Here is a 15,446-nt window from a genome sequence, read left to right as displayed (position 1 = left end):
AAACAACCCTTGGTGTATTAATGTTACATATAATGCTAAAAAGAGGAGATTTAAGTGAATCATTCTAAAACTAAAGTTACCATCTTTGTTAGATGTTTATCAATTTTTAATTGGCTCATAATTTCACAAAGCAAATCACCTCATTAAGTTGCCTTATATTGCAATTTCTCATGGAGATTATACAAAGAAATAGTACTGCATATGCCCCTGCCCAACTATGCATGCATTATTAAGCAATTTTTATACCAAAGAATGGCTCTCTGGTTATTAACAATATCTACCTAAAATCTTTATAAACTAGGACTGTTTGGGCCATGCTCAAGGAACCAGAAAGCACTTCACTGTCTGTTTGTCTTGATAGATTCACACCCAATTTAAGTTTGTTTTCTAAAAGGATTCCTCCAGCTCACCTATTAACTGGATAAAAAGGGGCTGAATATTAAGAGAAAGATGCTAGAGATCTCTAAGGTATGTTATAGAAAAGTTCATCAACTTGATCCCAATAACAAAATGGATTCCATTAGGGAGTTTTAAATATGAGCAATCCAATTAAATATGCCCTTAGATTACTCAGTGTCAAGTGAAGAGGACTGGGAACTAGAAGATGGGTTAAGTCAGTGTTTCCCAAACTTCTCTCATGATGAGAATCACCTGGTGGAGTTGTTAAAATACAGATTCCTGAATCCCAACTAAGAAGTGCTAAACTATGTTCCCAAAAATTCTAGTTTAGCACTTCTTAGTTGGGATTCAGGAATCTGTAGCTTAACAACTCCACCAGGTGATTCTCATCATGAGAGAAGTTTGGGAAACACTGGGTTAAGTAGAAGGAAGTATGGAGACCAATATGAGTACTCTGAAAATCCTGGTATACAATGGTAGTGATCTAATCCAATATAGTACAGTAACAATATTATCATAATTAGCCAACATTTAAAATGTATTTACAGTATGGTAGGTATGCAATCCTCACAAGAAACCTATAAAATTTGTTGTATTAATATATCCATTTAACAGAGGAAGAAACTAAAGCATAAAGACAAGAGGGAACAAAGTGTAGATTTGAAAATACATTTATAAAGTATATAAAGATGATAACTGATATGGTGTGGAGCTCTAAAGATGAAAGTAATAATAACATCCAGGTCCTCATGCTGGTACTTGGTACTATTAATAAATTTACCTTACATTAAGTATTATTTAGCATCATCTAAATGGCAGGTATAATTTCAGGCTGCAAAAACAAAACAAAACAAAACAAAACAAAAAAACAATATCCAACCCTAGCCAGTTTGGCTCAGTGACTAGAGCGATGGCCTGTAGACCCAAGGGTCTCGGGTTCAATTCCAGTTAGGGGCACATGCCTGGATTATGGGCTGGATCCCCAGTAGGAGGTGTGCAGGAGGCAGCCAATTAATGATTCTCTCTCATCATTATTTAAAAATCCATTGGCTAAATATAAAAGATTATATCATGATTGCTTTCACCAAAACTCTAACCATAGAAATACATGATATAGTTAATACAAAACAAGAAATTTAAAGAAAATTCCTTTTGTTCATCTTTTCCAATTTTTATTTTTTTCTTGGCTCTTGTAGCCTAGTTTGCTCAAGATGATAAGTTCCTTATCTTGTGTTCAATTGTATTTACACTGCAATTCATGTTTCTATTTTAAATTATTATAATCATGTTTTTTCAAATGATTTAAAATTATTTTCATGATCCCCTTTTGAAAGATGCATTTTATTTCATGAATCTCACTGAAAAAGAGAATTAAATTCATTTAAGGTTTTGTTTTCTCCACTTACTTGAACAGTTTATTTCTCTAATTCTAAAAACTGGTCTAATTTTTTATAAACTTGTACATTTTTGTTGAGTGAGTGATTCCTTCAACAAATCCATTTTTTACATCCCTGACACTCTAGTTCATGCTAGTATTTCTAAGTTTTAGGGATACAAGATTAAATAAGATAGGGGAAAAAAAAAAAAAAAAAAAAGGTCCCTGCCCTCATGGATCTTATATTCTAGTGATGGGGCATATTCCAACAATGAGTCACAGATATAAAATGTATTAGGTAGTGCTAAGCACTATTCTATATAATAAAGTGCAATACTAGTATGCAAATTGACCAAATGGTGGAAATGGGAGACAGCAGGGGGTGGGGTTGTGAGCAGGCAGCGCTAGAGGCATGCCAGCAGGCAGAGGGAGGAGCTGGCGATGGGGGGAGAGGGGGCTAGGAGGAGGGATTTAGGGCCAGCTGCTCACCAACCACTGTTCCCTGACCGCCAGCCACCATCCCCTGGTGGGCCGGCGTGGTTGCCTCCTGCAGAGGGAGGCCAGACTGCGGCTTAAGCAATCAGTTGGACATTATCCCCTAAGGGGTCCCGGACTGCTAGAGGGTGCAGGCTGGGCTGAGGGACCACCCCCTCCCCACACACCTGAATGCACCAATTTTCACGCACCTGACCTCCAGTGAAAATATAAAGACCAGTAAGAAAATAGGAAGTAATGGTGGTGGTGGGGGTGGTACTTCAGGTATGGTGTCAGAGACAGCCTCTCTTAAATGACTTGGGCAAGAACCAAAATAAGTCATCCAAACTTATAAAAGAAAAGTGTTCCTAGGAGAAGACCTAAGTTAAGTCTGTCTGCTAAACTTGATAAGACTAGTGCAGAACAAGGTAGTAGAGGAGATAGAACATTCAGCAGAGGCCAGACCATATACAGCCTTGTAGGCCATCGCAGAAGAACTGTGGATTTGTTATATAAATGTAAGAAGTCACTGGAGAGTTTCTAATTTATGTGTTAAAGTGATTATCGTTGTATGAATACAGTGCAAAAATGGGAAAATTGTTTCTAATTTATTGCAGTAGCCTAAGCAAAAGATAATGATGCTCTGAATTCAGGAGGCAGCCATAGAGGAATGGGTGAATACAAAATACATTCTGAAGATAGCACTGCTACAACTTGCTGATGATCAGAAGATGATTCTAAGGTTTTTTAGAACCAAGCCCTATCTATGGAGGAAAGGTGGTGCCATTTACTGGGGAAAGATACACCAGCAAAGAGGAGGGTTGGGGTAAGAAAGGAGACAAAAGTTCCATTTCCACATCTTTGGTGTTGATTTCAAGCAGACATACAAGTACAAAGGTCATATAGGCAGCAAGATAGATTCCATAGCAGTTTAGAGAAGAAGGGATAGAACTAGAGTATCATCAGCTAATAGAAGGCATTTAAAGACTAAATGTGATTTCCTAGTGTGTGATTACAGATTAAAAAAAGAAGAAGAAGAGTGACTGAGGCTGTCCCACATTTAACACTAAACAGGAGGAACCAGCTAAGAAAGGAGATTGTGCAAGAACTACTGGTGAGGTAGAACTTTTCTGGAAGCCAGGCAAAGACAAGTGTTTCTAAAAGGAGTGAGGAACTGTGTCAAAAAGTGCATTTAAAAAAAAAAGTGTATAAAGATCAAGTAAAGTGAGGGCTAAGAATTAAACTTGGATTTGGCAACAACAAAGTGGTTTCAGTATCCTTAAAATAAAAGGTGTTTTCTGTGGCTTTATTTTATAGTTGTGAGAAGCAGCAGAGTTGTGAAGAGTTATGTTGCCTAGGTTGAAATAAAATGTTCTTCTAACAGTCTGCAGTTAGGGTTATAAAGAGCATCCTCTTTATATGTGCCATCCATAAAGATTTTCCTTTATTTATGCCTTTGGTTATGCTGGAAAACAGACAGTTAAACAAAATAGGACTGTGAAGCTGACTCATCATGCTTCTGAGTTGCTGACTTGTTAATGGGCTAAGTGTACAGAGTAGGGTTTTTTTTTCTTCCCAAGAAAAGTACTTTGAGTCATTACAAGCCTGAAAAATGCCCATTTTGTTGCTCTGCCTACGTGAAGGATAATTTCAATCAATTTAAGAGTCTTAGGTTCAAACAGTTTCCCCCTCAGTTTTCTAGGTGCTACTCTATCTTTTTATCACACCACCATCCAACAAAACATTGTGATAATTGTAACATTTTATTCTGCATTGCCCAAACATAACAGCCTCTAGCCACATGTAGCTTTTTACTGAATATTAAGCTTTGCACAGTGAAACTGAGAAAGTGAATGAATGAATTTAATAACTACACATGACCAGTGGCTACCATTAGCTGGACAGTACAGAGGCAGTGCTTACCTGATACGCCTTCCTATCTAAGTAACCTGTTTCTTATCTGGATATTTACACTATTTCTATATCCTAAAATTTAAAATTCCACTAAGCAATTTGATATTTAGCTCACTTATTTTGCTCCGTATGCACATTAGTTACCTGCAAGAGAATATTAACAGGTCCTACCACATGGGAGTTAAATGAGCTTCAACTTGCTAAATAATTGGCACATGATAAGTGTTCGATATATGTTAACTATAATCCATGAGCCCTTCTGATCTGTTCTCTAGCTCTAGAAATTTTTTACTGTTTCTCCGACTTTATCTTTTATCTGTTTCATCTGACCTCTTACTCTAAACTTTTATTACATACCGAATCTACTCTCTGTGTTTCTTGTATTTTTGTCTTTAATTTTCATCTATTTCCTCTGAATTGTGGGAATATTTCTAGAGCTCCCAAAGAGTCAGTAGTTAAGAATTACAAATTACACTTAAGAACTCCTTCCTGCCCTCTGACTTTTTCTTCAAACACTCATGAGTCTCGTTGAGAATACTAATTAGTTCTTTAAATTTCAATTTTCTAGTTCGTTGCAATAAGTATTGCATAGGAAATCACTTGCTCACACTGATCATCTTTCAGATTACTAAGCCTATATGTGCCTATCTTTTAAGAAGACTGTTTAAAGAAGTCCATATTTATGAAATACTAGAGGCTTGATGCATGAAAATTCGTGCAAGAGTAGGCCTTCCTTCCCCAGGCTGCCAGCACTGGCTTCTCTCCTCCCTCCTCCCTCCTCCCGCTGCCAGCAGGCACACGGACCCAGGCTGGCTGGCTTCCCTTGGGCTTGGCTTCATCAGGAATACACCAGTCTAATTTGCATATTACCCTTTTATTATTATAGATTGAATTGTATTGGGTTCAATCAGGAAAAAAAAAATTAAGAACCAAATTCAAATCTTTTTTCAGAAGGGGAGATGATTACATTTTTTACTTCTGTATTAGTTCTCAATTGCTGCCTAACAAATAACCCCAAATTTGGCAGCTGAAACAACAAACATGTACTATCTCAGTTTCTGTGGATCAGGAACTTGAGTATGGCCTAGCTGGGTGAATTTAGCTCAGGGACTCTCACAAGGTTGTGTCAATGTATCAGCCAAGGTCTCTGTCATCTCAAAACTTGATGGTGGAAGAATCTGCTTGAAATTCAAGCTCACGCACACAGCTGTTGGCAGGCACCACGTCTCCACTGGCTGTTGGCCAAAAACACTAGCTCCTTGCCACATGAGAGCCTCAGGCAAGCTCATAAAATGGAAGATGGTTTCCCTCAGAGCAAATGAGTGGGCAGCCCAACACAGAAGCCAAAAGCATTTTTTGTAACCTAACCTCAAAAGTGACATTTCATCACTTTACCGTACTTGCAGAAGCAAGTCACTAGGTCCAGCTACACTCAAAGGGGAGGGAATTACACTAAAAAACATGAATATTAAGAGGCAAAGTACTGGGAACACCATAGAGGATATCTGCACACTTCCTCGGTCAGCTTACACTGCAGATTCAGCAATACGGAATCAGGCAGCAGAATTGCAGGCCAAAGAAGGCAGCTTTAGAGAAGAGAGTTTCAACTTTGTGCTTCATTAGTCTCTCTCCTGCAACCATGAGTAGCCAGCCTCTCTTCACTGGTCATATTTCCCTTGGCAAGACCATTCTGAATCATTTAGTTTTTAAAATCATTCAGTTTTTAATCTCTGCTTCAAAGTACAAAATATGGATCACCCTTCAATTCTAGCTCTAGTTGCTCAAGGTAGGTCCCTTTACTCACATCCCAGGAGGGCTTTTCAATCGCATAAATGAACACCAAGTCAGCCAGTAAGGACTTACCTCACTATGTTTCTCATTTGTACTGTTTCCTGCAAATTCTTTTTAGTTTAGTTATGGCACCCTTCCAGGTTTCCAAGGAGACTGAACTCTCCCCATTATGCTTGTTGGTTATTTCAGTGTGTCTATTTGTTTTAACACATGGGCTTAGATTATCACCCTACACCATAAGTCAACATAGCTATTTTTTTTTTTTTTTAAGGAAAGCACTTTATACGTTTTTTAAAAGCCTCTATTTTAATAAATATGACAGAAAATCCTTGTTGGTTTTCCTAGCCATATAATTCAATTTTATTGTTAGATAAAACAAAGGTGTTTTAATCTACATCATCCATTCCCGGAATAAGTAATTTAAGTAACTAAATTTTATAAATTAAGAAAAATGCAATGTCTTCAAACTTACATCAGTTTGAAATGTGACTACAAAACTTAGTAAGCATAGAAACACTTAACAAGTACATACAATCTTAAAAAGTATTAGACACACAGCTGCTTAGAAGGATGAACTAATCCTTACAATACATGGTTGTAAAGATGCCCCTACAACTATGTGCCCAGCAGAGCAGTGGGCACCTAGCACTGCAAAATGAACATAATACTTAATTGAAGACAAAACTTTTAGTCACAATACCAACAGTATTCTAACTCACAAACCAAAATATACACTTTTTATTTAATAATGAAAAAAATGTTCCTATACTATATTACTCTCTACCCCATCCTCAATTCCAAGAAGTAATTCCTGTTTCTTTAGGACACTAATAAAGAGCGCAAGGGAGAATCGACAAAAACTAAATTAGACGCTAACAAATTTTCTGATCTGATACTCTAATAGAGAGTAAGTATATAGACTACCAGATAACCAGAATTCAGTCATTTTGTACTCTGTGGATGAATATGAAAGAAACTGATTGCCCCTAATGGCTTATGCCTGCCAGCCTGATTGACACCTAACTGCTCCCATTGGCCCGATTGCCCCTAACTGCCCTCCCCTGCCAGCGTGGTCGCCCCCAACTGCCCTCCCCTGCCAGCCTGGTTGCCCCCAACTGCCCTCCTTTGCCGGCCCGGTCACATCTAACTTCCCACCCCTGCAGGCCTGATCGCCCTTAACTGTCTTCCTTTGCAGGCCTGGGTTCCCCACAACTGGCCTCCCCTGCGGGCCTGGTTGCCCCCAACTGCCCTTCTCTGCTGGCCCAGTCACCCCTAACTGCCTTCCTCTGCTGGCCATCTTGTGGTGGCCATCTTTTGCGTTGGAGTGATAGTCAATTTGCATATTAATCTTTTATTATATAGGATTATGGTTGTACAAGAGAATATTCTTGTTCAAAGAGATAAAGGCTGAGTGGGTTATTTAGGGGTAAAGAATCATCTGCTGTTTCCATCTTACCTTCCAAAAAATCTGGGGGCAGGAGGGCAGATGTGTATGTAAGAGAAGAGATAAGGAAAATGTGGCAAATGTTTATAATTGGTGAATATAAAAAAATAGTCCTATTTATTTTTCAACTTCTTTACGGGCTTAAAAATTTTCAAAATGAGTCAGAAAATAGAGGAACAGAAGAAGGGAATACCGCAGCTCCATATATTCTCATACACTGTAACAAAAAAAGAGACCTTCTTCTTGGGGTTTCTTTTTAAAGAGCTGCAATGCCTTTCACAAAACCCCCTAGCTCCTGCCTCCAGCAGACACAGCTCTTCATATTTCATTGTATAGATCTAATATTATCTGCCTGACCTCATTTCATATTTAGCCTAGTCCTAAAACTACAAATCCACCTATAATGAAAAAATGCCAGACTTGCCTTTTCTCACCTATCCAGCTTAATAATATCCCCTATTCTAACCAGCACATAAATACTTAGTGGCCAGATTATTATGACCACCTGACGTTTATAGGCAAATTAGCCGTATACTACATCGTATGGAATATGGAAGCCGAAAGCCTGTTCGAACACCTCTGCTGTCTGCAGTGACCAAGATAAAATGTCTCCAATTTGCACAGGAACACACAGATTGGATAGTTGAGCACTGGAAAGAAGTCATGTGGTCTAATAAATCACATTCCCAGTTGCATCATGCAGATGGCAGAGTGAGAAATTCGTGAAAACAGCATAAAAGCATGCACCTTACATGCATGAGTACAACCCTTCAAGATGGTGCGGGCGGTGTTATGATTTGGGGCATGTTTTCCTGGCACGATTTGGGCCCTTTAATTCGTGTGGAACAACATCTAAATAGCCAACATATCTAAGTATCATTGCTGATCAAGTTCATCCTACCATGTTGATGGTGTATCCCAATGGAGATGGCTTCTTCCAACAAGACAACGCGCCATGCCACGGTGCTTGTATTGTGCAAATGGTTTCAAGAACAAGGGGGAGACTTGACCTTGTTTAGGTGGCCCCCACAATCACCAGATCTCAATCTAATTGAGCATTTGTGGGACGAAGTTAAAAGAGCCACCAGGCAGCTGGTTCCACAACCATCAAATCTCACAGAACTGGACAGTGCTATTCATCAGGAATGGTGTCAGATTCCTCGCATCACCTTTCCAACATCTCGTGGAGTCAATGCCAAGAAGAATCGCCACAGTATTGAAGGCAAAAGGTGGCCCAACAAAGTACTGATGGGGTGACCATAACAATCTTGGGGGAGGAGCATTCATGCCTCTTAAAAGGGAGATGGAAGCCTTTTCCATTCCCAAACAAGACATGATTACACCCAAGTTGAAGATTTTTCATTGTTACTATTCTGTGACAAGTTTTGAACAAGGGGATCTGAAATTTCCATGCCACTTTCTTAAAAAGAGCCTACTTGCCCTCCTGTCTCTCTCTCCCATAAGCTGGACACAGATGAGCCACATCTGACCACGCAGAAAACAGCAATATTCTACGGAAAGGTTAACAACACGAGAGAAGAAACCTGGGACAAAAGCAGATTATCCACTTCAGATTCCTCTCTACCGCTGGGGGGTTACATGAGAAAAATAAGCTTTTAATTTTGGAATTCACTGCATATTTGGGACTTTTACAGTAGTTTGGTCTTTATCAATAGCTTGTGTTGCTGGGCCTTACTGACTCACAAAACTGGGAAGAATGATTTGGTTATTAAACTTCTTTAGCTTACTCTGTTTCCTTTTAAAAATGTACATTTAGTAAAATAAAAATTGGAACTTTCAAATATTTTTAAATGAGATATGTGAAAACACCTTATATGATTTATCTACCCATTCAACAAATAATTACAAATAGCTAAGTGTCAGATACTAATAACCCTTTGCACTCCGAACCATTCTGGATATTGGCTACCAGCTACTCTCAACGCTACTTTGCGGCGGAAACGTACATTTACAGACCCTCGTAATCACTAATAAACTGCAATGTCCCCTGAGAGGGGACATCCGAGTGATATGCTAGAATTCCGATGTCCCCTGAGAGGGGACAGCGGAGTGCAAAGGGTTAAGTATCTGAAACTATTCAAAATGTTAAGAATAAAGTGGTAGAACAGAATGAATAGTTTATTCCTTCACGAGTGAAAACTTTGGGAGGAAGCCTGAAAGAAGCAAGTAATAAACAAGATTATTTTAAGTAATAATAAGGGTACTGAAAAAGAAAAAAAAAGCAGATACTTTAATTAAATGTAGCACAGTTTGGGATTGGAAGGGGAATTGTTTAATTTACACAGGGTAGCCAAGACCATGCAAAATCCTGGGTAAAATATATTCCAGGTTAAGAAGAATAAGTTCAAAGTCCTCAGAAAGAACAAGGCAGTGTATGTTCCAGGACAATCAAGAAAGCCCCTGTAGCTTGAGCTACTACTGAACAAGGGAGAGAATGAATGAAAATATCTAAGAGGTAGAAGAGGCAGCATGGTATGAAGTACCCTAATGCTTTGTTATTTATTTATATTTAAAAAGAAATATATTTTATTGAATTTTCACAGGGAGGAAGAGAGAAGGATAGAGAGCTAGAAACATCGATAAGAGAGAAACTTGGATCAGCTGCCTCTTGCACACCCATCACTGGGATGTGCCCGAAACCAAGGTACATGCCCTTGACGGGAATCGAACCCGGGACCTTTCAGTCCACAGGCCGACACTCTATCCACTGAACCAAACCGGTTTCGGCCCTAATGCTTTGTTGTTAACATCAGGAGATGAGTGCTCCTATTACTACTCCCTTCATTCTATGTCTTGGTTTCAGTAATAAATGATATTCCCAATAGAATATTATGATTTTAGCTGCCCTGCAATCAGTAACCGACTGTAAGCTTACATGTCTTTGCTATTGGACAAACATTTTAATTAATGAAAAGTGATTTTAAGAGTAGAGGAAACTAAAACTCCTTCATTTCTAATAAAGTTAATACATTTTTTTTAAACCTCACTGCTTTTGGCTGACTCCTTAATGCCTAAAATTTAGATTTGAAAAAGCAAGTTTGTGGCTTTAAATTTTTCTCATTTTTTGCTGTAATTGAGGAAAAGAACTACACAATTTAACAAGGTTTGGTGTATTAAAAATTATAGCATAGAAAGACAAATACTACATGATCTCAATTATATGTGGAATCTTATGAACAAAGTAAATTGACAAATAAAATAGGTCCAGATGCAGGGAATAGACTGACAGATCTCAGAAGGGAGGGGGGACAGGAAAAGATTAACCAAAGAACATATAGGCATATATGCGTAGCCCCTAGATATAGACAATAGTGTGGGAAGGCATGGGATTCAAAAAAGGGATACTGGTTGAAACATCTACCAAAGATGTAAAGGAGCTCCACTCTGCGGAAAAAAACTACTTTACTTTCTGAAGAAATTGAACCAGAGAAGATATCAGGGAAGTACCTGACTGAGGGCAATATTAAGTAGAAGATACACACTGCACAGTGATTGTTCACCTATCTTCCCGACTCCCAGAACGTGGGCAGGGCACCCAGGCTTGAGGCTGACTGCTCCCACACACCTCCTCTGAGACAGGACACTGGAAGTTTCTTCTCACATTGAGACATGCAATCCCTGGCTCGTAAGCTTCCAGTAAAGCCCAACAGATAATTAGCTCAGCCAGATACTGTTTTTCAGCATTTCATTCCTAGACAACCAGGGATGGCTAGATATTGCAATATACTAACACAAGAAAAGAATTCAAAGGAAATGGAATGCCAAAGTTTTTAATAAAATTAACCTTCTCAAAGATACTCCATTTATAAAACAAGGGTTGCGAAAGAAAGAAAGAAAGAAAGAAAGAAAGAAAGAAAGAAAGAAAGAAAGAAAAGAAAAGAAAAGAAAAGAAAAGAAAAGAAAAGAAAAGAAAAGAAAAGAAAAGAAAAGAAAAGAAAACAAAACTCCAAAGGGGGTGGGATAAGCTTTTAAAGATATAGCAATTGAAAGCAAAAAAACAGTGACATAGTTAAAACAAAATGAGAAACTATCTCAGAAAGCAGGACAAAATATAAGGTGTATCATTTTAGACAGAAAAAAGTAAGTGACCAAAATGGCATCAGGCTTCTCCAATGCCACAATGAACATGTCTTAAAAATTCTGAGGAAAAATGATTTCCAATAACTAGCCAAACTTGTTACAGTACCCTTGATTTTGCGGGCTTTGATTTAATGGACTTTCAATTTAACAAACAAATTTTCTGGTCTATATATCACATGTGAAAATTAACTTCCTGTTAATTTTAAAGTGTTTTTAGCTAAGATTTGCTTATAATTAAATTAATATTTTTTTTGTTATTAACTCAGTTATTTTTGAGAATTTTAGCAACAGGCCATATGTTTGAAAAAACTAGTAATTTTGCTCACATAAATATATATTACCTATCTACAACTATATCCTAAATCTAAGTCACCACTAAAACAGCGAATGACAGGTATGTGATCACACCTTTCACATTAAACAATCACTTAATAAACAACCCACATACCTTAATTGGTTCTGTGACTTTCTGTAGCAGTTTTAATGCACTAAGCTAGGCCCCTACTGTGTACATTTGTTTACTGGAGGTGACTAATGAATTCAAGCATGTTTTAGACCAGTGGTCGGCAAACTCATTAATCAACAGAGCCAAATATCAACAGTACAATGATTTAAATTTCTTTTGAGAGCCCAATTTTTTAAATTTAAACTTCTTCAAAATAGACTCGCCCAGGCAGTGGTATTTTGTGAAAGAGCCACACTGAAGAGGCCAAGGAGCCGCATGTGGCTCGAGAGCCGCAGTTTGCCAACCTCGGTACTAGACCAATTCAGTATAAATTTAAAATTACTGTAATACATATAGAAAACTTTTCTGTGAAATTAAACTTTTCATACACACTTAATTAAACCTACCATTACTAGTGGCCCGGTGATGAAATTCGTGCATTGGGGGGAGGGGGTGTTCTCTCAGCCCAGCCTGCATCCTTTCCAATGGGACATCCCTCTCACAATCTGGAACCACTGGGACCACTCACCTGCCTGCCTGCCTAATCGCCCCTAACTGCCTCTACCTGCCTGCCTGATCTTACCCCCAACTGCCCACCCATACCGATCTGGTTGGCTCCAACTGCCCTCCCGTGCTGACCTAATTTTGTCCTTCCCTTGCCGGCCTGGTTGCTCCCAAGTGCTCTCCCATGCGGGTCTTGCCCCCAACTACCCTCCTCTGTCAGCCAATTTGGTTCTGATAGGTCGGTTTCTATGCCAGTCAAAGTCAAAAGCTCCACCTCCTAGGCAGCCACTGGTTCCTCACAGTTGACCCAGATTTGGTTCTCGTTCTCTCTCTCTCTCTCTCTCTCTCTCTCTCTCTCTCTCTCTCTCTCTGGGGGGGGGGGTTGTGGGGTGGGGGGGGGTTGTTTATTAAGTGGTTATTACAGGGGTCAGACCACATACGTGGTGTCAGCCCCAGGAATGTGACCTGTCAATGTTTATCACAAAGCCCTCAAGGCTAGTCCTAGTGAACCCCAAGGTCAGAAATGAAACTGAAAGGCCTTGGTCACATGCTGCTTCCAAGTATCTAGGCTGGGCAGCAGGGAGCAGATGCCCATGACGTGCCAGGTCTCCCCATTGGACACCATCAAGATCTGGCAGGACAGCAGCTGCACACCTGCCTCTGCCAGGAGCCAAATCATGGAAGGCAACATGGCAGGGTTGGAGGGCCGAGCCCAGAACAGGAACAGGGGCAGACCCCTGCAGGGAGGCACCCTGGACAAAGCCCACAGCCTGAGGGGGCACCTGCCAGGGCCACGCACAAGAGGCCTTCCCCAAATCCTTGCTCTCCTGGCACAGTGGGTTATGGGAGGTGGTTACATTGAGGCCGGCCTCCTTCACCAGCAGCTTGGCGTTAGCCAAGTTCACGTCCACATGATTAGAAGCGTCTCTGAGGAGGCCGACAATGACTGTGGGGCTCGGGCAGTTCCTGGCATTCTTCAGGGATAAACCCTCTGTTACCACCTGGATGGTCCCTTTGGGGATCCTGCCCAGGCTCACATCAGAGTCCCCAGATTTTCTGCCAGACCGACCCAAGGTTTGGTGTGTGGAGAGAAGGCGCTGGTAAGGGCATTCGCGACTCTCGCAAGGGTTTTCCCCTTCACCATGTCCACGAACTAGAGAGCGATCTCCTCCCTGCAGTGGCTCTGGGCCTCCTTGGTGCTGGCGCCCAGGTGGGGGCAGCTGATGATGTTCTCGGGGTCCACCAAGGTGCAGTCCCGAGGCAGCTACTCTGTGAACACATCAAGGGCTGCGCCCGTGCATTGCCCCAACTGCAGGGCCCGGACAGGGCACCCTAGTCCATGATCCCTCCACAGGCACAGTTCACCACATGCACGCCCTTCTTACACAGGGCGAAGGTGCTGCTGTTCAGCAGGCCTGTCATGGAGGGCTGGAGAGGGGTGTGCACAGTGATGAAGTCACAGAGGGGCCAGATCTCCTCTAGGGGCAACTGCAGAATGCCAAAGGTGGCCAAGACCTCTGATGAGATGATGGGGTCGTACACTACAGTCTTTATCCCGAAGGTCTACATCCAGACGGCCACCTCTCCTGATCCTCCCCGGGCCAAGAATTCCCAGGGTCTTTCCATTCAACTCAGTTCCCATGAACTTCTTTCGGTCTCATTTGCCATCCTTCATCAAAGCTGTCACCTGGGGAATCTGCCTGGCCAGACACATGATCACCCCACAGGTGAGCTCCGCAGCACTAAGACTGTTCCCATTGGGAGTGTTCATGACCATGATGCCCTTCCTCGTGGTGGATCCACGTTGTCCACTCCGGTGCCGGCCCTGCCCACCACTTTTCTCTGCTGCATTGATGACATCCATGGTCATCTTGGTGGCAAGTGGATGATAAAGCCTTCGCAGTCCTGCAGCTCGGCTATCAGCTCCCCTTTGCTCAGGTTCTGCTTCTCTCCCACCTGCAACACTCCATCTTGAAGAATCTTCCGGCAGCAAGGGTCTCACTGATGAGCATTTTCTGTAGATTTGCGAAGGCCATTGCTGGAGCCAGCCTTGGGATAGACTGCTCTCCCTGGACAGTAACAACTCTAAGCCCCCAGATTTGGTTCTAATTGGTCAGGTTCTATGCCAGTCAGAGTCAAAAGCTCCTAGGCAGCCATTGGTTCCTCACACTTCACCCAGATTTGGTTCTAATTGGTCAGTTTCTATGCCAGTCAGGGTCTCTGGGCCTATCAACAGGGCCTGATTAGAAAGGTGGGGCTGGTTAGCAGCCTCAGTGAAGTCCAAGAGAAAAATGGAGGTGCAGCTGCTGGCCAGACCAGGAGATAAAGAGAGGCAAGTGCTGGTCAAAAGCTGCCACAGAGGCAACGGATCAGTCCCTGCTTCTCTCTTCAGGCCTCTCTCTGGTCCTGATTCGCAGCCCCCTCTACATTGACTTCCAGTCTGGTTGAGCTTCGGTCCTAACATGTTGCACCCTGGCTCTTTATTATAGAAGATAACTTTCAGCTTTAATGGACACCTCCCTCACCTGAATTGGTCAGTTATATTGAGGTTTTACTGTAGTGTGAAAACAGAATAATAAACATTTCTTTTCCAAATAGGCATGGTCTCAAAAGCTGTACCACCCTTGTATTCACTTTCTCACGAAATACTGGATACTGTGCAGCAGTAAATGAGGGAATAAACAAAAAAAGGAAAACACATGGATGGGATTGACAAGGCCAGAGTTTGCACTTCTCCCAAACTACCACGCTCTAAAATTCATCGGGACTCATGTTGTGAAATTTTTCCTTCATGAAGCCAGGAACCCACACACTACTGGTCGGCCCTAGGCAGACCTGCTCAGGGCCAGGTCCCCCTTCTGGTAACAGGATCCCAGACAAGGAGATCCAGCAAAGCAGAGGCAAAAAGAATTCCCATGATGGTGACATGAAAATGTTAACAACAAAGGAAAATTCAAGAATGACAGCTACACAATAAAATTAGAAAACATACAGGCCAG

At 41.2% G+C, this 15,446-nt stretch overlaps 1 protein-coding gene and 1 pseudogene across 2 annotated transcripts in view; both read right to left on the bottom strand.

Moving 5' to 3' along the window:
- Positions 1 to 15,446, bottom strand: part of PPP2R2A (protein phosphatase 2 regulatory subunit Balpha) — an 81,529-nt gene that overhangs the window by 46,838 nt on the left and 19,245 nt on the right. The gene's annotated exons all lie outside the window — the stretch shown is intronic.
- Positions 12,896 to 15,374, bottom strand: LOC311623093 (D-3-phosphoglycerate dehydrogenase-like; annotated as a pseudogene). The gene has a single exon. The product of its transcript is annotated as a D-3-phosphoglycerate dehydrogenase-like (transcript).

This window comes from Pipistrellus hanaki (assembly GCF_964339955.1).
Source record: "Pipistrellus hanaki genome assembly, chromosome: 5".
In the NCBI taxonomy this organism is placed as follows: domain Eukaryota; kingdom Metazoa; phylum Chordata; class Mammalia; order Chiroptera; family Vespertilionidae; genus Pipistrellus; species Pipistrellus hanaki.
This window is presented reverse-complemented; position numbering and strand designations above follow the sequence as displayed.